Consider the following 27,424-nt stretch of genomic DNA (forward strand, 5'->3'; position numbering starts at 1 on the left):
CTTCTGTTTACGGGGCGTAAACAGAAGTGGACAGGTGGGACTGCAATCCAACAGTTGTCCCTATACTCTAGACATCTACATATATCTCCAATTCTTAAAGCAGAATTCAAGGCTCTCTCTTGCTTGAGGCATATATTAACCCATTAATACCGAAGGTATTTTAAACCTTAGTGACCAAAGCAATTTTCACAGTTTTGCTATGCACAGCTGTAACACAGTATATCTTTGTATGTGTTTTATGTATCAATGTGAATTTTGCACTTGGGACATGCAATGCTTTATTTTTGTGGTATATATGCATAGGTAACTTTTTTGATAGTTATTTTATAGCCATGGAAAAAGATGGGAAAAAATAAATAAAAAATACATTTTTCATCATTTAAAATGTAATTGTTTGAATCATACCCATGTATTTAATCTTCTTTTTTAATTTATCCTGATAATAAGGACACCTGACTTAGAGGTGTAGTTCATGTTTTGGGGACAGAAATATAGTATAAAACACAAGTGCCCCATTTTTTAATTGCGCACTAAAAAGTCTAATTTTTTTTTTTTACGCCATGGTATTAATGTATGGGTAATGGACTTGAAGTCCAATAAATAATGCTAAAAAAAACATTGTGTTCTAAAAACTAGACACTCTAAAGTCTATTTCTGGGAGTTCACTCTATGTTTTAACCCTCCGCATTTTTTTACAGAATTTGCCCAAACTAGGCCCAAAAAACTTCTAAATAGCATTTTCATTAGCCGTTTTGGAAAACCATATGACATACTGGTAAGGGTATGTTGACACGGCCTATTTTCAGACGTAATTCGGGCATTTTACGCCTCGAATTACGCCTGAAAAGACGGCTCCAATACGTCTGCAAACATCTGCCCATTGCTTTGCAATGGGTTTACGATGTTCTGTGCAGAAGAGGTGTATTTTTACGTGTTGCTGTCAAAAGACGGCGCGTAAAAAGACGCCCGCCTCAAAGAAGTGCATGTCACTTCTTGGGACGTAATTGGAGCCTTTTTCATTGACTCCATTGAAAAGCAGCTCCAATTATGTCCGTAAAACGCAAAAACGTCTGAAATTCAGGAGCTGTTTTCGCCTGAAAAAAACTCAGTAATTTCAAACGTATTTTGGTAAGACGTGTGAACATACCCTAAAAGTGACACCGTTCCACATTCTGCTATTTCTTCCGTGTACGGTGATACCAAATATGTGTGTCTAATCTATCATACGGACCCGTTACAGGGCATATCGTAGAAGGAGTCCATTTTGGCTTTTGGAGGCCTTTTTACGCCAGAACTGATTTTAGGGAACCACGCTATATTTGCCATGGTACTGCAGGACATTTTGATAAGTATAAATGTCCTGCTAATATTCATCTAGGGGTGTTGTGAGTAATTTTAATAGGTGGAAAGAAAAAAATATAGATATTTTTCCGTAAATTACACTATTGCTGCAATTTTACAGTTGGAAAGTCCCACCCACCGTATTGAACCAACCCAGCACACGAATTACCAATTATATATATGGTTTTAACCTAACACTAAGCCGCTTAGTAAATATAATGACCAAACATGAAAGAAAAATTGTGAAACATTATCCATAAAGTATGGATAATTCAGTGTGAAACTTAATAATGTGGGACTGTAAGACATATTTCAAAGCAGAAATAGTTACAGAGACCAGGATTAGAGTGACATGTAGGGCAATAAAATTGCGTGTTCCTTCATATGCCATTTTTGCCGCACACTCTGCATCGCTTTTGGGGGTATTTGTTTTTTTTCAGTAGGCAGAGGGTGTATAAACTGACGTTCCACAAGCCGTCAGACCTCTTCTGCCTCATGGCTGTGTCTGGGGTCAGGAGACTCAAACAAAATATGTTCAATTACGTTCTCCAGAAATTGAAAAAAAGTATTTTGCCCATTAGATTGGTTTGTACAGCACAAAGCCATTGTATGTTGCCATCTGAATAAGGTGGATGGTCACCATTTTATTCTAGGCGCGGGATTTTCTGTGCACCAGGCATGGCTGTAAAACCTGGTCAGACAAATCCACTGCCCCATGAATTTATTATAGTCTCTGATGCAGACTGGCTTCTCTTTATCAGAGGTGGCACCATGTTCCCTCACTGTCACTTTTGTGTCTGTGTGGACAGTGCTTAGCATGAACACATCCTTGCGGTCATTACATTTTATTGCAAGAAGGCTTCCACAGCAAAGACCGCTGGGTTCCCCCATTCTCAGACGCTTTCTCACCAGCTCCTGTGGCAAGCCACTTCTGTTTTTGCGGATTGTACCGCAAGCCCATGTGTCAGCGGCATGCAGGTGCTTGTACAAGGGAACGCTGGTATAGAAGTTATCAGTGTATAACTGATAACCCTTATCCAGTAGTGGCTGCATTAAGTCCCAGACTATTTTGCCACTGCATACAAACCCACCGGGACATCCTGGGGGGGGGGGGGGGGGGTAATATCACGGTCTTTGCCTTCATGAATTCTAAAGGCAGATGTGTAGCCTGTACCGCTCTCACAGAGCTTGTAGATTTTAACCCCATATTTTTCTCTCTTTGAGGGGATGTACTGGTGGAATGAGAGCCTGCCTTTATAACTCATGAGCGATTCATCTATCGCTACATTTTTTTCAGGCTTGTACACCGGCATAAATGACTCCTCCAAAACTTTTATCAGGGGCTTGTTTTATAAAGGCGGTCACGAACTGGATCACTACGGGGGGGACGACGACCTGGTGATTGTCATTAAAATGAAGGAAGCGCATTAGAACTTCATATCTGCTTCTGGGCATAATGGCTGGAAAAACAGGTGTGGCATGTGTATGACTTGTTGCCCAATATGATCAGATTGAGGGCTTTTTCACTAAACCTATGTTGAGGATGAGCCCCAATTTTTTTTTAAGTTTGCCAGTATTTGTGGGATGACACTGCTTTGCATAGGAGGACGTTTGCTTTTCAGAAAAAAAATTGGTGAGTATATAGATTGGTTTGGTTAACAACCAGCTCCAAGAGTTCATCAGTAATGCACACTAAAAAAATCAAGGGCTGTAAAATTTTCCACATTAATATTTATCCCTGGTGTGGAAATAAATGTATGGGATATTAGGGGAAAATGATTCTTTGGGTGACCACTCCATATATTCTGGCACAATAGAGTGGGCCGTGTTTTGCGGTACTTCAGCGACATGCCCTGTGCTTGTGGACTCAGCAGTGACACTTGTATTTTCAGAAAGCATATCACTGTCGTCATTATCACTGGTAGACAACATTTCTACCTCGCGGTTTCTGTATCGCTTTCATCAAAGTGAGAAATTAACATGGCGTATGCCTCTTACACTGTGAACCCCCTATCGGCCATTCTAATTACAAACACACACACGTACGACAAAGACTGTACCTAGACGCACACGCACGTATGACATTTTTAAAAAATATATTATTACAGACAAAAATACAGACGTCACCCAAGCAAATTTCACAAAAAAACGGACGTCTCACACACAAGACTAACTCGAAAACTTTTTTTACTTTTAAATTTTCTATATTTTTTTTTACTTTTTTTTTTTTTTTTTTTACTTTTTTACACAAAAAATAAAGACGTCACACACGTACGCTACCCAAAAAACTGCCTAACCCTAGGCTAAACCTAGGCTAACCCTACACTAAACCTAGGCTAACCCTAAGGATAACCCTAGCCTAGCCTAGGTACATAAGTTTTATAAAATTTTTATATTATATGTATATTTTTTTAATTTTATTTTTTGTAAATTTTTTATTTGTTTACATTTTTGAGACATAGTAAGGAGGGAAGAGGGATAGGGGTACAGAACGGAATGGAATGGGTTCAGGGGTAACATAATAAGCAAATACAAAGAAATAAAATAACAATTAACGGTTGTCTCTGCTGTATTATATCAAAATCAGAAAGCTACATATATACTTTCCACCTAAGTTTACATGTACTTCAAGTTATACATATTTGGTTATTGGTACCAATTTAGTTTTCGTTTGGAAGTTTGTAATGTGATCTAACCCATTATGTTATACAAAGCATCTGTGTTCTGGGTATCTATCCATCTATTCCAAGTCCTGTAATATTTATCTAGGTTTTGTTCAATTAACCATTTCGTTTAACCACTAGGTGAACAGCGTTTTTGTAGTTTTCTATGTCTGGTAGGCCAATTCCACCTGCATTTTTGTTTTTTACAAGTGTTGAATATTTAATTCTACATCCTTTAGCTTGCCATATAAATTTCGTTATTATCTTTTTCAGTTTATTGAAAAATGTCAAAGGGATGTCAATTGGTAGCACTTGTAGTAGATAAAGTATTTTTGGTAGTATTACCATTTTTATAATGTTATTTCTTCCGAACCAAGAGATTGGTAAGGTATTCCATTTCTCCAAATCCGCTTCTATTTTAGCCAGCAGTGGCTTGTAATTTAAGTCGAAGAGATCTTTATAGGAATTATTTATCTTCGTACTCAGGTATGTAATGTGAGAACAGTTGTTTTTAAAGGGGAAGTTCTTAGATATTTCCTTCCACTTTTTGGGGTCTATGTTTACGTTTAATAATTCTGATTTTGTTGTATTAACTTTGAAGTTAGATACCTCTCCAAATATTTTGAACTCTTGTAATAGGGCTTTAATCGATTTTCTTGGATTGGATAAGATGATTAACATATCGTCTGCAAATGCGGCGGTCTTGTGTTCTACTTTATTACACATAAGTCCAGTAATCTCCTTGTTTTCCCTAATCATTTGGGCCAGGACTTCCATGGTCATTATAAATAACAATGGAGACAATGGACATCCTTGTCTTGTGCCGTTCTTTATTTCTATTTGGGGTGAGAATTCTCCGTTTATTTTGAGTTTCGCGGATGGATTTTTGTACAAAGCCATAATTTTGTCTATAAATGTAGATGGAAGGCCAAATTTTTGTAGTGTCAATTTTAGGAACAACCAGTCTACTCTATCAAATGCCTTTTCGGCATCAGTAGTCAGCAGAGCAATAGGAACGTTTTTACTCCTGGCTATTTGAATCACATTCAGAATCCTAACCGTGTTATCTTTAGCTTCCCTGCCTGGTGTAAAGCCCACTTGTTCTAGGTTAATTATGTTTGGTAGAAATTGTTTAATTCTATTTGCGATTATTTTTGCAAAAAGTTTTACATCATTATTTATCAGAGAGATGGGCCTGTAACTACCGCAGAGGGTGGGATCTTTTCCTTCTTTGGGTATTAGGGTAATGTGAGCGGTCAGTGACTCTTTACAGAATGGGTTATTAAGATCTATGGTGTTGAAATACTGTGTCAGAAAGGGGGATAGAGTGTCTCTAAATATTTTATAGTATGCCATAAAGTACCCGTCTGGACCTGGGCTTTTACCTTTCGGACTATTATTTATGGCGTTCTCTATTTCTTGTTTTGTGAAAGGAGAGGTTAGTATTTGACTTTGAGTCTCTGAAATGTGAGGGAGGGTTATATTGTCGAGTAATTTATTTATTAGATCCGTTTTTTTGATCAGTGTTTGGTCTTGGTTTTTTAAGTGGTATAATTCTGAGTAGAAGCCACAGAATTCCCTAGATATATCTTCTGTTGTATGCAGTAGTATGTTTCTTTTATCTTTTATTTTAGGTATAAATGTATTCGAATGTTCTTTTCTGATTAAATTGGCTAGTCTCTTTCCACATTTGTCTGCTGCCCATGTACCTTTTGAACTTCGCGAAGTAGAAGTTTTTTTCGGTATTATAGTTCAGTAGCTCCTTCAGTTCTGCACGCAATTTGAATAGATCCTTTTCTAATTTTATACATAGTGATTTTTTATGTTTCAATTCCAATACTTTTATTTTTTCTAAAATGTTTGTAATTTGTTTGTTTGTTTCTTTTTTTTTTCCTAGCGCCTAGTTCAATTAGAAAGCCTCTGATTACGGCTTTATGAGCTTCCCAGATATTCGAGTTACATATGTTGTCTGGACAGTTGTCTAGGAAATAGTCTTTTATACGTGAGAGTATGTAGGTTTTGTCTTCTTTGTTTGGGAGCAAACTGTCGTTTAATTTCCAATTAAAATAGTTGCCATTTTGTTTTTGGGTGAAAGAAAGGAGTAACAAGAGTGGAGCATGGTCCGACTGTGTGATAGAACCATATTTTACTTGAGTTATCGTGCTGATAAGAGAGTGAGGTACAAATAGGTAGTCTATTCTAGAATATTTTTTGTGGACCGCCGAGTAAAATGAATAATCTCGGCTAGAAGGATTCTTAATTCTCCATGAGTCTACCAAGTGAGCTTCTGCAAGTAGTTTTTTTTATACATTTAAGTTTTTTATATGAAATTGATGAACTGTTGTTAGAAGTGTCTATTGAGGGTTGGAGTGGAATGTTAAAGTCGTCTCCTAGAATCAATTCACCTTCCTTGAATTGTTCCAATTTTTGCATCAATTGTGTAAAGGATCTGCCAGGCACAGCTTCGGGGTTAACTCCCATAATTAATCAGTCAGCACCTGAATCTACATCCCTGAGACTGACTCCAGCTTCCACCACTCAGGCTGGCAGGCTTAGTAGTGGGAGAGCCTATCGCAACCTGGCCAGACTCAGCTAGCTCCCGCCCTCGGTCTATTTAAGCCTGCCCTTCCTGTCCCTCGGTGCTTGTGATTCTTTTCGTGTGGTTTCCTGGCCCAGCTACAGCTCCTTCTATTTTGATCCTGCTCCATACAGACCCTGGCTTACTGACTACTCTTCTGCTCTTCGTTTGGTACCTCGCACACTCCTGGCTTGACTCGGCTCGTTCACCACTCTGGTTGCTCACGGTGTTGCCGTGGGCAACTGCCCCTTTCCCTTGCTTGTATTCCCTTGTATGTTTGTCGTGCACTTACTGAGCGCAGGGACCGCCGCCCAGTTGTACCCCGTCGCCTAGGGCGGGTCGTTGCAAGTAGGCAGGGACATAGTGGCGGGTAGACTAGGGCTCACTTGTCCGTTTCCCTACCCCCCGTCATTACAAATTGTTTGATGAACTTCTCTTGGTTATTATTAGGCACGTATAGATTTGTGAATGTGAATATTTTACCAAGTATATACCCCTTCAAAAGAACATATCTAACTTCAGTATCCAGTAACACATCTTTACAGGTGAAGGGAACTTTTTTATTAATGATGATGGCGACACCCTTAGACCTTTTAAGGGGTGTTGAAGAGTTATACCATTTCGTGAAGATTTTATTTTTTGTTAATGGGGTATAATTTTTTTTGAAGTGGGTTTCTTGTAGAAATGCTATGTCTATTTTCTCCTTTTCTAAGAATTGAAGTATTTGTAGTCTCTTACTAGGGACATTGATGCCTTTAACATTGTACGTAGCTATTTTAAGTTCAGCCATTATTTAAATAGTACATATAATTTGTTATGATAGTAAAATTCAGCAGAGACAGAACAGTAATAACAAGAATTAAACACATCTTAAACAATTGGGTGTGTATTAGATAGGGTGAACTTATGATTGTTGGTATATTTGTATATATCCAACACAAATATGCTGCCGGTAGAGATCTATTGGAAATCAACCCAATCTCGACCGGGGTTTATAGCATAAATCAAATTTCCCGGGGGGGGGGGGGGTATCTAAACCTGAAAAAGTTAGCGTAGCAAGAGAGGTCATTTACCTTTTAGAACCAAATTCTTCCAGCAAGTCTAAAGAATTATAATAAACATACAGATATAACAATATCAATTAAATTTCGCAAAAGGATATTGAAGTAATTTTCTATCTTCATCTTTTCGGAGTTTTCCCAGCTTCCGGATCGGTCTTTTTCATCTTCTTTGTTTTCTTTGGGGTAGCTGTTTCCCAGTTATCCTGTTTTGGTAGTTGTGGGAAGTTGAATTCATCTTCTGGGCGAGTCCAGTCTGGTATTTGTAGATGAGAGAGGTCTAATTTATTGAGAACAAATTCCAAGTCTTCTTTTGATGGTCAGTGTTTTATTGTGTAGAGATATAGCAAGGCCAAAGGGGAACATCCACCTGTATGGAATGTTTCTCTCGCTTAGCGTTTTGGTTAGAGGTTGTAATTGCCGTCTTAGGTCCAAAGTTAGTCTGGAGAGGTCTTGAAATATGACAATTTCGCATTCCTCGTATTCTATTTTCCTCGCATATCTTGCTTTGTGCAGTATTTCCTCTTTCATTCTGAAGCTTTGTAAGCAACAAAGAATGTCTCTTGGTTTGTCCGGTCCAACCGATCTGGGTCTAAAAACCCTGTGAGCTCTTTCAAGACCTACTTCGGTATTTCCTTCTTTCCCCAGAAGTTCGTTGAATATATATGTGAGTACATTAGGGATTTCTTTGTCTGCGACTGTTTCGGGGATACCTCTTATTCTTAGATTATTTCTTCTAGACCTATTTTCAAGGTCATCTATATGTAACCTTTGTAAGTATGATTCTTTTTGTTTATCAATGAGTATCTCAGATATTCTTTCAGCATGTGAGATGACTTGAGTACAAGTGTCCTCCAGTGATTGTATTCTAGTGAAGGCTTGTTTGACATCGTTCCTCATTTCCGATATTTCCTCTTTTACTGTCTGGGTGAATTCTTTAAATAGTCCCCTTATGCAGTCTGTTGTAGGTAGTGCTTTTATATATTCTTTGAGGTCAGCTGCATCATGTGTCGTTGGTTGTTCTTCATCGCTGTCTGACCAGCTTGAAATGGCGAAATTATCTTTAGTTGTATCCTTCCTTTCCGATCTTGAGCTATGATTTTCTTCAAAGGTCAGCTTTTTACTGGTGATTTCAACCTCTTGTCCTTTTTTTGGAGTTTTGCCAGTCCTGGCTTGTTCTTCATTTGAACCTTTTATGGGTTTCCCCATTGTGATCTGTATTCCCCTTATTCAACTTGCTGGAAGAAGGTATTATGAGATTAGGGCATTTCAGAAGTCCTTATAGCAACACATAATCTGGGTTTCTTTTAGGTAATGTCCTTTGGAGCTGTGGGTTATTAGGGTCCAAATGTTAATTGGTTTGTGAAATTAGTTTGTATTTTAATTCAAGTCCTGAGTGCGGTATTACACTAGCATGCAGATGTTTGGTTTATGTAGTTAGTCAGAAGTTATGTGGTCTAGCAGAGGAAGAGCCTTGCTATTTCTTGTTATTTAAGGTTATAAATCTATGTATGAATATTCATATTCAGGTACATTCAGATACCGTTAGGCCTTTATGTTTATGCAAGGGGTATTTTGTTCCTGTTGGGTAGCTTTCACCTTGCTCTTATATTGAGCTGAGTCCTTTGTTTCAGGAGAGTAGGCACTTCCTGTCCAACGGCCTGAAGGCGTTTTTTTTTTTGTTTTTTGTTTTTTCCCTCCCTCCCTCCTTTTTCTTTTTCTTGGTAAATCTAGCCCCCGGCTTCTACTTGAAGCGATTCTACCAAAGGCCTAATGGCTTTATTGGTACCTGAGAGCTCTCCTGAGCTGAGATGGGGCGAGAAGCGCGATGTCCTGGAGCTCCTGCTTTTATTTCAGCTGCGTGCACGCTTTCCAGCCGGGTGCGGCTCCAAATTTACTCCCCGGTCTCCGGTCGTTGTTAGGCCGCGGCGGCACAATCTGTCTCGGCCACTCTAAAAATAATCCTCGGAGCAGGTATGTACTCCTTGACCCTCTCCGGTTCGTTTTTTTGGGGCTAGAAGACCCTTTTTCTGTGTGATTGGGGTAAGTGTGTTACTTATTCTCGGAGCTCCCTCCAGATGCGTCCGCTCCGTTGCTCCGCTAGCCACGCCCCCCTGTATATATATTTTTTTTAAGTGTCTTTTTTTTTTCACAGTACAATAATCTCTCAGTCTCTTCTCACACAAAGTATCAAGTGTGAGGAGAGACAGAGAGACAGCGAGGGACATACTTTTATTTAACTTTTATGATCACTGTGAATGGTTCTCACAGTGATCACATGATCGGAGACCTCTGCTATTGGTCTCCTATCATCGGTCTGAAGCCTTAGGTTGTTGCTAACAGCCTTGGCTTCAGAGGCAGATCGCGCAATGCGTGCAAAGCAACATCTGAAGTGCCGCCATAAAAAGGCAGCACTTCAGAAGAACTAACCCAAACGGCTGCCGTAAATAAAAAAGGCTATACGGTGGTAATTAAGCGGTTAAAGCTTTCAGGCTCCAATGCAAAACCTGTAACAACCCCCCCCCCCCTATCTACCATGCAAAATATTGGTGTCTTATGTGGCAGAGGGTCTTTTGGCCCCTTCAGACTCCAGGCCTGGGTGCGACTGCTACCTCTGCAACCCCTATAGCCAGGCCCCTACCTCTTATTATGGTTTGTTTGGCTCAGTATATGCGTGGTACTGTTATTATCAGTCTAGTTTTTCTCACTAGTTGTTTATTTTCCCCTAGTATATACAGTAACGATTCTATGCTTGCTAAAAGGGAACTTCCTAGTAGGCTTGTGCTGGGCCTATGCTTATACACAGAAGACAATCTGAAGAGGCAGAGCTGCAATGTAAATGAGTGCGGGACTGAGCCACTGATGAGGAATGAGGTGGATTTCAGACTCAGCTCAAAATTCCTCAGGCAACTTAGACTACCATGCAACTAAGCTGAGGTCACTGATAATAGCTGTGCCCTAGTGAAAGATAGCTAAATAATAGCTAACATTGCAGGTAAGAATTACCCTGGGTAATGGGTTAAATATAATTTTTAGACTTCATTTGAAATTCTACTGTAATTTGATTATCATTTTATGATCATTTGCAGCTTGTACAATATTATATCTCACTGCTTACGTAAGCTGCATTTCAGCACTTAGCTCATTAGTTTACTTATTTTATCTTCTACATTAGGTTTATACTAGTTTACTCTAGACACACAGTTTTCCTCCCCAATCCTCTTTCAGGCTAATTGATTTCCAAGGAAAGAGTGTGCACAAGAAATTATGAAGTTTATTTTTTTGTATCCATACATAGGAATGGATAGAAAAGAGAAGACATATAAGTGTTTCCTTCATATTTTTCCTTTCTTTATGATTTACTTTGACTAAAAAAAGGCATCAAAATCTGCTACAGAAACTGCATCAAAAACTGCATGTGAGAATCCAGCCGTACGTAGATTAGATTGTAAAACTCTATTAAGATTAGGATTATGAATTATTGAATTTTGTTTTCAGTGTCAAATGTAGAGTCTATGGAGTTAAAAGTTACAAAATTGTATCAAAAGTTGCAATTTGCACAAAACATTGTGGCTTTTGATGCACTCACACCACTTAAAAAAAATGGATGAAGCATAGAGTAAGGGACGGGACCATCCATGGCCTAAAAAAATTAATATGATATACTCCTGAAACTGGAATCAATTATAGCGGAAAACCACGCAAGTTCATGGCACATGGACAGCCAGAGATGCGCCTAATTTATAAATAATTTAGGTACATTTTACTCCAGCACTGTTTATATTAAGACAGGCATATGAAACGCCAATCTTAATAAATTCCCCCTATGTTTATAAAACCATTAGAAACATTACCAATAGTCATAGGATATTAAAGGAAAATTCTAGTAGAGGAACACAAAACCCCAGCAGGCATTTACCATGTTCCCCTCCTGTGTGTGATTATGGAAAAAAATAAACAATCTACAGTGTAATCCATGATGCAGTGAGAAATCTTAGCTGCCACCTTTTTCTCCCTGGCAATGGGGAAAATAAGTGTTAGTGGCATGTATGAATATGCACTACCAGCATTTCTATTCAATGATCGGATGTCCCCCAGATGACTGAGTCTAGCGGCCCAGGCCTCTAATTAAAAGTGTAACAACGTAAACATTTATCAAGGAGCCTGAAGGAGAGTTTAATTTTTTTCCTATATAGTACAGCATAGGCTATTATTAAGGAATACTGTAGAAGCTCTTGTGTATGCCTTTTGTATACCTGTTTTATTTAATGTCCCATTTATGGGTTGGTTTCTTCTTCCCCTCTGATGTTGTTCCCCTACTGCAGCCTACATTTCCCATGATGCCTCTGGCTTTGCAGAGGTAGAGATTTCGGAGTCTATCTCACTGCACATGTTCTGCTCTGAGCCCTGCCTCAGTGCAGCAAGTAATAGAACTTCTGTACTCAAACTGCAGAGTCTCAGCCTATTTTTATGGAGTGCAGCTTCAGCCTGTCTCCTCTGCATTCTGCTTGTGACAGGTTTCACCATCTCAGTTTTTACACATGAGGCAGTGAGGAGCAGCATCTCATAGAAACACACTGGACTCTGCACACAGCACTCAGACAGTATAGACAGTCATTGTGAGTCAGGGAAGTTGTATTACTCTGCAGCTAATTATTGTATGGACTTCCCTATTATATCACTGCTCTCATGCTTCCTTAAGGCCCTCTTACAAGGGCCAATTATCTGGCAAACGATCATTCATAGAACGCTCGTTGTTGATAATTGCCCTGTGCATACAGGGCAGCGATCAGCAAATGAACAAGCAAACGCTCGATCATCTGCTGATCGTATCGATTTAAAAAAGTAAAATATTATCGTTGTCAGCAGCTGATCTCCCTGTGTAAACAGGGAGATGTGCTGCCGACATGATAATAATGTATGGGGACGAGCGATCGGAGTAACGAGCACTCGTCCTTATACTAGCTCCTTGTCAAAGGAGCAAACGAACGCCGATCAATGAGCTGACCCAGGATGAGCCAGCCTTTAAAAGGACCTTTAGATAGAGCAGAAATGATCTCTTCAGCAGCACTATATGCATAGGGGGGACATATAGAAGAACAAGGAGAGTGGAGATGGGTGGGGTGTGGAGGTGTCTCAGAGATGCCAGGAGGAATTTGATTGGTGATTATGTAATCCTGTAGTTCACAGTAAATCAGCCACACAGGAGAAAATGACCTGCGGCCTGCCCATGAGAGCATGAACTATTTTGGTGGTCAGACTGAGATCACATGACACAGCTGCCTATAATAAAAGGGTTCAAAATGTATAGATGCCACTGAGCTGGAGAGAGATAAAGGACTAAGCTAGAATATTGCGGGTGTGTTAGCATTATTTGTGCAAAAAAATAAATGTTGCCGGAGTTCTTCTTTAATGATTATAATGGCAATTTTTTTCTTTATCAGATTCCCTTTTAGTTATGTGACTATGTAGTAGGGCCAACACTAAATGGATAAACACATTTTTACCTCTGTTGGGCGAGTGCAGTACAACTAAGTGTTTTGTACTTATATCAGAACCACATGAGATGTACATACATGTTAAATGGACAATATTGAATCAATTTATACTGCATGTATGGTAAACTGGCCCTTATCCTGAGAAAAAGGTGGCCCCTCTCATAGGGCCATCCATACATGTGGGCTACTTTTGGCAATTGCAAAATTCAGTTCTGGTGATAAAGTAATTTGATTTACTGTTTTATATAGGTTGAAATAGTACGAGGTGTCCATCTCCTAGATGTTAATTACATCAAATGTAATGTGTGGTCTGCAGATGGAACAAAGGACTGCATCTGAGGCACTTATATTGTGGTGGATTGACCACCGCTATTTTAGATAAAGCGTTTTTATTTCAACTGTATGTGGGGGTTTTTTTTTGGGGTTTTTTTGTATATTGTCCCTTTATTCCAGTATGAGGCTTTAAAAGAGCAACAGGGTAACTTTTATTTTCAACATATGTTAATTTTGTTAAAATATTATATTATTATTTAGATAAATTTAAGGAGATGTATAGACACTCTAGATGACCACACTAATCTATCTTTCTTGATTTAATATTTTTGGGATCTGCAGGCATTGACTTTACTTGCTGAAATTCTTATTTTACCCTTTACAACTTTTAATGAGTACAGAAAAAGAACACACATAGTAAAATGAATCAATACATCTGAGAAATCGTTTTTACTGCAAATGCACATTGAGAATAAATGTGATTTATTGATCAAAACAAGCAAAGCAAATTAAAAACACCAATAAAGACTCTTTTGTGTGATACCAAAGCAACACGAAAATCATTACTGCTTAATGTGACTACTTTGCTTTCGCCTCTGCTTACTTTACTCATACAGTGAGTGTGTGTGCATATGTATGTTTATGTGTGCATATGTGTTTTATGTATATAGATATATACCATGCATTAAGAAAGCTTTCTAACGTTATACTTAGATGTCAAATGGTGTTTTAATGCCTTCCACCAAAGGTTGTTTGAAATATTAATACTCTATTTGGAATTTATGAACAAATCACTGGAGTAAGGATAGAGTTTATAAAATATAACTTTTACTTATTATTGGTTAAAAGTGTGCAAATACATACACAAAGGACAAATTTATAGAAAAGAACTGTACTCCCTTTTGTGAGAGAAAATTGACATTCTGTTTGGTCACGGATTACCCATTTGTGCAGGTTGTAACCACTTTTTACAGAATAAATACAAAGCTCCAAATATTGCAGCATAAGGAAGATGTTTTTCAAGAGGTATGTTTGGGGTAATCCACACCCCTACCCGTTCTATATTGTATCCAAGTCCATCTTGATCCTGTAGCTGGGGACTGGGAAGCCTCCTTTTTTCCTTTTTGTATAGCCAGGCAACTAGTATTATGCCTTCTCCCGACGCGTTTCCTTGTGGCCTTGTGCGTATAACGTCCTCGAGGAGGACGTTATACGCTGTGACAGGCGTTTATCTTAGCATCGTGGGAACACATGCATTTAACTATCTTTGCCACTGCATAAGATTGATTTCTTTCTTGCTCCAAAGCCTCCGATTGTAGAGGCTAATTGGCCTTATCTCCGCTGAAGAATTTTGGCCACAAGGAAACGCGTTGGGAGAAGGCATGATACTAGTTGCCTGGATATACAAAAAGGAGGTTTCCCTGTCCCCAACTACAGGATCGAGATGGACTTGGATACAATATAGAACGGGTAGGGGGTTGGATTACCCCAAACATACCTCTTGAAAAACCTCTTCCTTATGCTGCAATATTTGGAGCTTTGTATTTATTCTGTAAAAAGTGGGTACAACCTGCACAAATGGGTAATCCGTGACCAAACAGAATGTCAATTTTCTCTCACAAAAGGGAGACAGTTTTATTCTATAAATTTGTCCTTTGTGTATATATTTGCACACTTTTAACCAACAATAAGTAAAAGTTATATTTTATAAACTCTATCCTTACTCCAGTGATTTGACGTTATACTTATTCTACATTATGTTACGTTATAGCCTTATTCTAAAATTCATAATAGAAAATAGATAATTTTTTTCTCATCAATCTACACAGAATGCCCATAATGACAACATAAAATCAGGTTGGTATTGAGATGCTTTAACAACTTGCTTAAAGCCAATCTCCTAGCAGTTTTGAGGATTCAAAACAGCTTATAGAGCGATGTAGGGGAGAGGAAGGGATTTGTCTTGGTAAAGCAAGTTGCATAAACGCGAAATCAACATTTGATTCCCCCGGGATGGTGATCGCAAGTGTTACTCTCTCCTCAGAGTGACGGCTCTAGTAGCCATTCAGGAGACCGCTAGAGCTGTCACTATTGGCAGTGTGCAGTGCAGGAGTACTTGCACATCAAGTGCCCGCCTTAGTGGCACTTGTAGTCACGGTGCCAGGGCAATTAAAAACCCACATGTGGTACAGTATCTAAATTCAATTGTTTGGACATCATGTCAAACACCTGTCTGTATAAGGCCTCATTCACATCACAGTTATGGCCTACATTTATCGTGTATGTCGGGAAAGCTCCCGATGTACACAATAACCCTGTCCATGGGGCCCCATTAGTCCGACAGAGGCTGAATGAGTATTCTTTTGGTCTTTGTCAGGCTGGTATAATTATTATAAAAAAAATTTAAGGATGGAATGGTGTGGTAAGCTGCTCTTTTACATCCCTCCGGGTTCCAGCAAAAAACAATGTAAACGTTATTTTTTTACATGTGAGCCTATGGGTGACTTATGTCACTGCTTCCCCTCTGAATCCTGAGAAAGTGCCTGACGTCACTTCCTATATATTGACAGTGACGTCAGGAGATTCCCCAGGGCAGAGTAAAAGCACACTACCCATCATTTATAGTGCCAAAATGGTGGCCTCCATGCTCACCCAGTCTGCACTGTGTTCAGGAAACTGGTCTCCGGTGTCTGAGCATCAGGACCAGCCACAGCAGGAAGCAGGTGTAGCCTTGGCAGAGGAAGGAGCCATTGAAGATGCCAGGCATGGAGCCAATTACTTATGCTGATTGCCATTACTATGTTCCCTGGCTGGCGCGGCCCAATTTCCCTATATGAAGGATGAACAGGAAACCTGCTCCTTGCCTGAGAGAAAGAGCTGTATAAGGAGCAGTTCTCCTATGTGTTAAGCCCCAACTGCTGGCTGCTGGAAGTTATGGAAGGGGCACCTGGTATAACACCCTGAGTCTCCCCTCAATGAAAGGTCACTGTGCCCTATATGCATGATGTGGGGAATGTACAGGTGTGAAGTATACTATTGTAGGCCTATACGGTAGGATACGTTGCAGCTCTCCGTGGAATGTATACACAGAGAGTCCTCCCCACATACACTACCGTTCAAAAGTTTGGGGTCACCCACACAATTTTGTGTTTTCCATGAAAACTCACACTTATATTTATCAAATGAGTTGCAAAATGACTGGAAAATATAGTCAAGACATTGACAAGGTTAGAAATAATTATTTTTATTTCAAAAAATAATTTTCTCCTTCAAACTTTGCTTTCGTCAAAGAATGCTCCATTTGCAGCAATTACAGCATTCCAGACCTTTGGCATTCTAGCTGTTAATTTGCTGAGGTAATCGGGAGAAATTTCACCCCATGCTTCCAGAAGCCCCTCCCACAAGTTGGATTGGCTTGATGGGCACTTCTTGCGTACCATACGGTCAAGCTGCTCCCACAACAGTTCTATGGGGTTGAGATCTGTTGACTGCGCTGGCCACTCCATAGAATACCAGCAGCCTACTTCTTCCCTAAATAGTTCTTGCATAATTTGGAGGTGTCCTTTGGGTCATTGTCCTATTGTAGGATGAAATTGGGCTCCAATCAAGCGCTGTCCACAGGGTATGGCATGGCGTTGCAAAATGGAGTGATAGCCTTCCTTATTCAAAATCCCTTTTACCTTGTACAAATCTACCACTTTACCAGCACCAAAGCAACCCCAGACCATCACATTACCTCCACCATGCTTGACAGATGGTGTCAGGCACTCTTCCAGCATCTTTTCAGTTGTTCTGCGTCTCACAAATGTTCTTCTCTGTGATCCAAACACCTCAAACTTCGATTCGTCTGTCCATAACACTTCCTCTGTCCAATGTTTGTGGCTTTTGCCCATATTAATCTTTTCCGTTTATTAGCCAGTCTCAGATATGGCTTTTTCTTTGCCACTCTACACTGAAGGCCAGCATCCCGGTGTCGCCTCTTCACTGTAGACGTTGACACTGGCGTTTTGCGGGTACTATTTAATGAAGCTGCCATTTGAGGACCTGTGAGGTGTCTATTTCTCAAACTAGAGACTCTAATGTACTTGTCTTGCTGCTCAGTTGTGCAGCGGGGCCTCCCACTTCTCTTTCTACTCTGGTTAGAGCCTGTTTGTGCTGTCCTCTGAAGGGACTAGTACACACCGTTGTAGGAAATCTTCAGTTTCTTGGCAATTTCTCGCATGGAATAGCCTTCATTTCTAAGAACAAGAATAGACTGTCGAGTTTCACATGAAAGCTCCCTTTTTCTAGCCATTTTGAGAGTTTAATCGAACCCACAAATGTAATGCTCCAGATTCTCAACTAGCTCAAAGGAAGGTCAATTTTATAGCTCCTCTAAACAGCAAAACTGTTTACAGCAGTGCTAACATAATTGCACAAGGGTTTTCAAGTGTTTTCTAATCATCCATTAGCCTTCTAACACAGTTAGCAAACACAATGTACCATTAGAACACTGGAGTGATGGTTGCTGGAAATGGGCCTCTATACACCTATGCAGATATTGCATTAAAAACCAGCCGTTTGCAGCTAGAATAGTCATTTAGCACATTAACAATGTATAGAGTGTATTTCTGATTAATTTAATGTTATCTTCATTGAAAAAAACTGTGCTTTTCTTTCAAAAATAAGGAAATTTCTAAGTGACCCTAAACTTTTGAACGGTAGTGTATACCTCAGAAGAAACACTCTAAATGTAATGGGATAGGGGCCTTGTAAGGGGCCACAGTCAGCAGTGCATGTAAGAGCAAAAAAATGGCCTAGAACTATATTAAATTGTCTGTGACCTAAGATATGGGATTCTGTCAAGGAACAGATTTGGGTAGGATGCAAAACATTGCTTCAGCATTGAAGGTCTTGAAGCACACAATGGCTTACATTATTCTTAAGTAGATCAAGTTCGGAACCACCAGAACTCTTCCTAGAACTGGCTGCCCGACTAAACGGAGCAGTCAGGAGACAAGGGCCTTGGTCAGGGATGTACACAATCACTTGAAGGTCACTCTGACAAAACTCGAGTGTTCATCTGAGAAGATGGGAGAACCTTCCAGAAGTATAACCATCTCTGCAGCACTCCACTAATCGGGTCTTTATGGTAGAGTGGCCAGACAGAAGGCACATAAAGAACTCTCAGACTATAGAAACAAGTAGAGATGAGCGAACTTATGAAAAGTTCGGTTCGGCAGGTTCGCCGAATTTCATGAAAAATTTAGATTTGGACCGAACTAGTTCTGACCGAACCTGTAATACAAGAAAGCCCCTAAAAATCGTGTATAACACTGTTTAAATGCCCTAGAAGCCATGTATAACACTCTTAGGTCACCCATGAGTGTATCCAAGTACTTTTAAGCTGTCTTTAAGGCAATGTTAGTGTCAAAGTTACGCCAACATGTATGGCTATAGGAAAACGGATGGGACACGGTGATAACTAACAGAAACCACTGAACTTGTGCATGTTGTATGCTTAATGCATTGTTAAAAAAGGTACAAAAATTAATCATTTTTGGCGGCAGATGCCTGCTAGGGGTCATACATATAAGGTGGTAAAAGAAGAAGCAATGGCTTTTGACAAGCCCTCAAAAAATTTACTCTTTATGGTGGCAGATGCCTGCCGGGGTTCATCCATACATGGATGTAAAAGCAACAAGCAATGGCTTTTGACAAGCCCTCAAAAAATCTACCCTTTTTATTGGCAGATGCCTGCCGGGGTTCATCCATACATGGATGCAAAAGCAACAAGCAATGGCTTTTCACAAGCCCTCCAAAAATGTACCCTTTTTATTGGCAGATGCCTGCCGGGGTTCATCCATACATGGTTGTAAAAGCAACAAGCAATGGCTTTTCACAAGGACTCCAAAAATGTACCCTTTTTATTGGCAGATACCTGCCGGGGTTCATCCATACATGGATGTAAAAGCAACAAGCAATGGCTTTTGACAAACCCTCCAGGCCTGCTTGTAGCAGACGGCAGTGGAGGTGTATTGGTGGTAGTAGAGGTAGCCAACACAGACAGCAAGGGTGGTAATAGTAGTAGCAGCACATTAAAAAAAAGAGACTGGACGACAGTCACAGGACAAAGCCCTGTGGTGGGGCAGGCCTCAGGCCTGCTTGTAGCAGACGGCAGTGGAGGTGTATTGGTGGTAGTAGAGGTAGCCAACACAGACAGCAAGGGTGGTAGACGGTAGTAGTAGTAGTAGTAGCAGCACATTAAAAAAAGAGACTGGACGACAGTCACAGGACAAAGCCCTGTGGTGGGGCAGGCCTCAGGCCTGCTTGTAGCAGACGGAAGTGGAGGTGTATTGGTGGTAGTAGAGGTAGCCAACACAGACAGCAAGGGTGGTAGACGGTAGTAGTAGTAGTAGTAGTAGCAGCAGCACATTAAAAAAAGAGACTGGACGACAGTCACATGACAAAGCCCTGTGGTGGGGCAGGCCTCAGGCCTGCTTGTAGCAGACGGCAGTGGAGGTGTATTGGTGGTAGTAGAGGCAGCCAACACAGACAGCAAGGGTGGTAGACGGTAGTAGTAGTAGTAGCAGCACATTAAAAAAAGAGACTGGACGACAGTCACAGAACAAAGCCCTATGGTGGGGCAGGCCTCAGGCCTGCTTGTAGCAGATGGCAGTGGAGGTGTATTGGTGGTAGTAGAGGTAGCCAACACAGACAGCAAGGGTGGTAGTAGTAGTAGCAGCACATTAAAAAAAGAGACTGGACGACAGTCACAGGACAAAGCCCTGTGGTGGGGCTGCTTGTAGCAGACGGCAGTGGAGGTGTATTGGTGGTAGCAGAGGTAGCCAACACAGACAGCAAGGGTGGTAGTAGTAGTAGCAGCACATTGAAAAAAGAGGCTGGACGAAAGTCACAGGACAAAGCCCTGTGGTGGGGCTGCTTGTAGCAGACGGCAGTGGAGGTGTATTGGTGGTAGTAGAGGTAGCCAACACAGACAGCAAGGGTGGTAGTAGTAGTAGCAGCACATTGAAAAAAGAGGCTGGACGACAGTCACAGGACAAAGCCCTGTGGTGCGGCAGGCCTCAGGCCTGCTTGTAGCAGACGGCAGTGGAGGTTTATTGGTGGTAGTAGAGGTAGCCAACACAGACAGCAAGGGTGGTAGACGGTAGTAGTAGCAGTAGCAGCACATTAAAAAAAGAGACTGGACGACAGTCACAGGACAAAGCCCTGTGGTGGGGCAGGCCTCAGGCCTGCTTGTAGCAGACGGCAGTGGAGGTGTATTGCTGGTAGTAGAGGTAGCCAACACAGACAGCAAGGGTGGTAGTAGTAGTAGCAGCACATTGAAAAAAGAGACTGGACGACAGTCACAGGACAAAGCCCTGTGGTGGGGCAGGCCTCAGGCCTGCTTGTAGCAGACGGCAGTGGAGGTGTATTGGTGGTAGTAGAGGTAGCCAACACAGACAGCAAGGGTGGTAGACGGTAGTAGTAGTAGTAGCAGCACATTAAAAAAAGAGACTGGACGACAGTCACAGGACAAAGCCCTGTGGTGGGGCAGGCCTGCTTGTAGCAGACGGCACTGGGGGTGGATTAGTGGTAGAAGTAGTAGCAGCACCAACAGCGGCACATTAAAAAAAGAGTGGACAGGACAGAATCCCGTAGTAGCAGGCGGCAGTAGCAGGCGGTAGCGGCAGCAGCAGCAGCAATGTCAGATCTAATCAGTGTCATCAGGCACAGGGGTTTTAAAATCCTCACCGATCCACGCTTGATTCATTTTCAGAAACGTGAGATTTTCCAAGCTGTTGGCGGACAATCTTGTTTGCTTAGGGGTGACGAAGCCCTCTGCAGCGCTTAATACCCTCTCTGACGCTACACTGGAGGGTGGACAAGACAGTACACCCATTGCAAACTGGGCCAGTTCTTGCCAATGATCCAATCTGCTGACCCAGAAGTCCATGGGGTCTGGGATCAGCATTTCTGACGGAGAAAGGGCACAGTCCAGGTACGAGTGAACCTGGTTGTTCAGGTGCTGCACCTGGTGATGGTGAACATCCCTTTGGTGACTACGATGTGTGTCAGGTCGGGGTATTGGATGTAGAAATGTTGTCATCATATTTTCCAAACTGAATTGGCTGCTGCTGCTGCCGCCTATTGCAGAGGTAGCTCTGCCAGAGGCGGTGGAACGATGAGACAGTGGGGAGCGGAGAGTGGCCCCCCGGTCAGACATGCTTGCAGCAGGTGTTTGCCGTTTGAAAGCCGTGACAAGCTGGCTGCATAGCTTCTCTCGATAATAAGCCAATTTTGCCTCCCTCTCGGAAGGTGCAAGAAACTCCCCCATTCTGGCTTTATACCGAGGGTCTAAAAGTGTGGCTATCCAGTACTCATCTCTTTGCTTCATGCTAACAATACGACAGTCAGCGCGCAAGTAACGAAGCATACAGCTCACCATCCTGGCCAGCGTTTCAGAGGGCCCGGTTGGTTCCATCTCCGCCCCATACTGCCATGGTTGTCCATCATCAAGGTCGTCGTCAGACTCGTCATCACCACCATCACTGTCATGTTGTGCGGCTGCCTCGTCCCCTATCCCTTCCTGTGATTCCATCTCCAAATCCAGCTCCTCTTCAGGTCCTGTTTCCTCATCCTCATCCTCCTCCTCCTCCTCAACATCCATAGCCAGATGTGATCCTTCCTCCATCCTTTGCTGAATCATCGCTGTGAGCGTTTGCTCCATAATGAATATCAGCGGCATAACATCGTTCATTCCGCTAGCGTCACGGCTCACAAATTGTGTGGCCTCTTCAAAGGGCCTCAAAACGCGACATGCGTCTCTAACCAGCTGCCAGTGCCTGAGCTCAAAATTACACTGGCTCCAAACGCTGCCCATCTGCTGCATCAGGAAATCATTCACGGCTTTCCGCTGTTCGTACAGACGGTCCAACATGTGCAGGGTGGAATTCCAGCGTGTTGGAACGTCGCAAATCAGGCTGTGTTCTGGGAGAATGTTTTGACGCTGCAAGTCCAGGAGGGCGTGCTTAAATGCATACGAACGTCTAAAGCGAACACAAACCCTCCTGGACAGGGCCAGCACAACCTTCAAACCAACATATGACTTTAAGAAGCGTGTTATGACCAGATTGATCACATGTGCCATGCAAGGAGCGTGTGTCAGGTGACCTAGACGCAGTGCAGCCACAACGTTCTTCCCGTTCACACATTGCCCAGTGTGAGTTTCAGAGTAGACAGCCAGCGTGCGATTTTCTCTTTGATGCACAGCAGCAGCTCCTGCCCTATGTGGCTTTTCTCGCCCAGGCTCAGCAAGTGTAAGACAGCGTTGTGGCGCTTCACCTTGCACCTATGAAAAGAGGAGGGAGGAGGAGTGGAAGATACGCTGTGTCCTGTCAGGGACGGGAAGACCTCCAAGGAGGAAAGCAAGGAGGAGGAGGAGTAGGAGGAGGAGGATGGTAGGCGCCTGGTGTCCGGAGTTGAACCAGAAAGATACAAGCGTGGAGGTGGTAATGCCTGGCATTGCTGCGGTGGTGCATCGGACTGCAAAATATTGACCCAGTGGGCCGTGAAAGACATGTACTGTCCCTGCCCATAGTTGCTGCTCCACGTGTCGATGGTGGCATGTACCCTGCTGCACACGGATAATTGCAAGGACTGGCACAACTTTTCCTCCACATGCTTGTGCAAGGCAGGGACAGCTGTTTTGGAGAAGTAATGTCAGCTAGGTATTCGCCACCTAAGCTGAGCGCACGCCATCAATTGCTTGAAGCCGGCGGAGTCGACCAGGTGGTACGGCAGCGACTGCACCACCAACAACTTAGCCAGGTGTGAATTAAGCCGCACGACAAGTGGATGACTGGGTATATATTGTTGCTTATTGGACAACGATTCCGTAATGGATAACTGACGGGACGTAGGAGGAGCAGTAGATGACAGTGATGATGATGATAACGACATGGTGGATAAGGCCTGGCTACTACTTAGATGACAGGGACTCGGAGCAGCATTAGATGTACATGATGATGGTGGGGCATGTCGATTGTCCCACATGGCCTTGTGATGCCGCTCCATGTGTTTACGTAGAGAGGTAGTTCCTACATTGCTGCCCTGCCCACGCCTTACTTTCTGCTTGCAGATACGGCACTGTGCCATGTTTTCGTCCTCCGGGAAGGTACAGAAAAATTGCCACACGGCAGAGTACCGTAAAGAGGTAGTACCACGCCCACCACCACCACCACCACCACCCGAGCTTGCCCCTTGTCTGGCAGGCTTTTTTCGGGAGCCTACACCAGCATCAGTGTCGCCGTCACCGGCTCCTGAGCTGACCCTACCGCTGCAACGTTTTGCAGATTGACTTCTGCCCCTACCTCGGCTTGGCTGCTACCCTCCTCCTCTGACGCCGTCATCACCTCGTCACCTGGTTCCCACGTCCTGTCTAAAACAACATCATCATCATAGCCTTCCTCATCATCCCCGCCACTTCTGTCACTGTGTTTTGAATGTGATGTGACATCATGGCGGGCTCCATGCCTCCCCTCATTACTGCGTCTCCCACCACGGCTACCACCACCAACACCCCTACTACCGCAGCTATTCGTCTCGGACACCGTTCCACCTCCACAACCGCCGCAACACACTCCCTTGGCTGACTCGCGGAAAACAAATCCTCATCATCACTATGTTGTTCAGTATCTTCCTTCGCACCCGAGGAGATGTCTCTTAGGACTCTCAGGAAAGATGGCTTCCCGCTAGGAAGGGGGAGTGAAGACACAGATGATGGAATGGAAACGCTAGAAATACCTATATTACTACTGTCACTGCCAAGGAACTGTAGAGGATCTGGAATCCAACGAAACCTGGCTTGAAGCCAGATCGTCAGAGTCTTCCTGCTGAGATGACCGCGAGCCAGCCAACAAGTCCACAATGGCCGTATTGTCTAAAGTAACCCGCCCACCGGAGGAGATGGACAAGTCTGGCTTGCTGATACTGCTGCTACTACTACCAGCCAGCAGGCACATGGCTGCTGCTACTAGTGGAACTGGGCACATGTCTTGTGCCACAAATGCTGGTACTGGGTCTGGCACCAACAGATCCAACATTTGGACTGAAAGAGGAGACGGCATGGGTTTTCCTCTACCCCGTCCTTTCACAACCTTTTTTTTACCAGACATTTCACTGCTGGAGTGCAGCAAGTTGAATCAAAACCCGGGGAATGAGCCCCTTCTAAAAGCGTATTCACACTGACACTGGCTTGGCAAATGGCAATGAATGAGAATTTCTATCAGCCACGCTGCGGTGCACTCAGGGAATGCTGGGCCTTGTAGTACTACTACAAAGGCTGCCTGTATTGCAAGTTGGATTGTTATTTCGTTATGTTACCGGACGGGGATGAGCCCCTTCTAAAAGCGTATTCACACTGACACTGGCTTGGCAAATGGCAATGAATGAGAATTTCTATCAGCCACGCCGCGGTGCACTCAGGGAATGCTGGGCCTTGTAGTACTACTAGGCTGCCTGTATTGCAAGTTGGATTGTTATTTCATTATGTTAACGGCTGGGGATGAGCCCCTTCTAAAAGCGTATTCACACTGACACTGGCTTGGCAAATGGCAATGAATGAGAATTTCAATCAGCCACGCCGCGGTGCAATCAGGGAATGCTGGACCTTGTAGTACTACTAGGATGCCTGTATTGCAAGTTGGATTGTTATTTCGTTATGTTAACGGACGGGGATGAGCCTCTTATAAAAGCGTATTCACACTGACACTGGCTTGGCAAATGGCAATGAATGAGAATTTTTTTATCAGCCACGCCGCGGTGCACTCAGGGAATGCTGGGCCTTGTAGTACTACTAGGCTGCCTGTATTGCAAGTTGGATTGTTATTTCGTTATGTTAACGGCCGGGGATGAGCCCCTTCTAAAAGCGTATTCACACTGACACTGGCTTGGCAAATGGCAATGAATGAGAATTTCTATCAGCCACGCCGCGGTGCACTCAGGGAATGCTGGGCCTTGTAGTACTACTAGGCTGCCTGTATTGCAAGTTGGATTGTTATTTCGTTATGTTAACGGCCGGGGATGAGCCCCTTCTAAAAGCGTATTCACACTGACACTGGCTTGGCAAATGGCAATGAATGAGAATTTCTATCAGCCACGCCGCGGTGCACTCAGGGAATGCTGGGCCTTGTAGTACTACTAGGCTGCCTGTATTGCAAGTTGGATTGTTATTTCGTTATGTTAACGGCAGGGGATGAGCCCCTTCTAAAAGCGTATTCACACTGACACTGGCTTGACAAATGGCAATGAATGAGAATTTCTATCAGCCACTGTGCACTGACTCAGGGAATGCTGGGCGTTGTAGTACTACAAAGCCTGCCTGTATTGCAAGTTGGATGCAACGGGGATGAGCCCCTTCTAAAAGCGTATTCACACACTGACACTGGCTTGGCAAATGGCAATGAATGAGAATTTCTATCAGCCACTGTGCACTGACTCAGGGAATGCTGGGCGTTGTAGTACTACAAAGCCTGCCTGTATTGCAAGTTCGATGCAACGGGGATGAGCCCCTTATAAAAGCGTATTCACACACTGGCTAAGTAGTGAGTAGTGGATGAGCCCCTTAGATTGCTGGATTCCTGCCTTTTAGATTCCTAAAGCTTTCCCTTACTGCACAGAGATGCGATCCCTACAGCTCCTGTCTGTAAAATGGCCGCTGAGCTCCGTGCATAGACTTTTATTGCAGGCTTGAGCCCGCCCCTATGCTGCCTCCCGATTGGCTGGGAGAGCCGTTTACAAGGCATTATGGGGTAGCCTGATGTCAGGTGATCTTGTGAAATCCTCCATTTTAGATCTAACATGTGGCAGGCGCCAAAATGTAGCCGGGTTCGGTCAAAACGGGTTCGGCCGAACCCGGTGAAGTTCGGATTCGCTGCGAACCGAACTTTTCCCGATGTTCGGACCGAAACCGGGTTCGGTTGTCCCGGTTCGCTCATCTCTAGAAACAAGGTTCTCTGCTCTTATGAAACTAGGACTGAACTCTCTGGCCTGTATGCCAAACATCATATCTGGAGGAAACCAGACACTGTTCATCCCTTGGCTAATACTATGGTGAAGCATGTTGGTGGCAGAATAATGCTGGGTAGATGTTTTTCTGATGCAGGTAATGGAAGACTAGTCAGGATTGAGGAAAGATAAAGGGCATGACCACACGTGGCGGATTTCCTCCGCAACTGTCCGCATCAATGCCGCACAGAATCTGCGTTGCAGATTCTGCTGCGGATCTGCACAAAATGTGCAGTACATTGATGCGGACTAGCTGCTGCGGACTGCGGTAAAAGTACTTCCCTTCTCCCTATCAGTGCAGGATAGAGAGAAGGGACAGCACTTTCCCTAGTGAAAGTAACCGAATTTCATACTTACCGGCCGTTGTCTTGGTGACGCGTCCCTCTTTCGGCATCCAGCCCGACCTCCCTGGATGACGCGCCAGTCCATGTGACCGCTGCAGCCTGTGCTTGGCCTGTGATTGGCTGCAGCCGTCACTTAGACTGAAACGTCATCCTGGGAGGCCGGACTGGAGACAGACGCAGGGAGTTCTCGGTAAGTATGAACTTATATTTTTTTTTAACAGATACATGTATATTGAGATCGGTAGTCACTGTCCCGGGTGCAGAAACAGTTACTGCCGATCGCTTAACTCTTTCAGCACCCTGGACAGTGACTATTTACAGACGTCTCCTAGCAACGCTCCCGTCATTACGGGAGCCCCATTGACTTCCTCAGTCTGGCTGTAGACCTAGAAATACATAGGTCCAGCCAGAATGAAGAAATGTCATGGTAGTAAAACCAATACGCTCCGCAGCACACATAAGATCTGCGGACTTCATTGCGGAATTTTGACTCTCCATTGAAGTCAATGGAGAAATTCCGCCATGAGTCCGCCACTGCTCCGCAACAGACAGAGCATGCTGCGGACACCAAATTCCGCTCCGCAGCCTATGCTCCGCAGCGGAATTTTACGCCTCGTCTAAA

The sequence above is a fragment of the Rhinoderma darwinii genome, chromosome 5, assembly GCF_050947455.1.
Source record: "Rhinoderma darwinii isolate aRhiDar2 chromosome 5, aRhiDar2.hap1, whole genome shotgun sequence".
Lineage (NCBI taxonomy): Eukaryota > Metazoa > Chordata > Amphibia > Anura > Rhinodermatidae > Rhinoderma > Rhinoderma darwinii.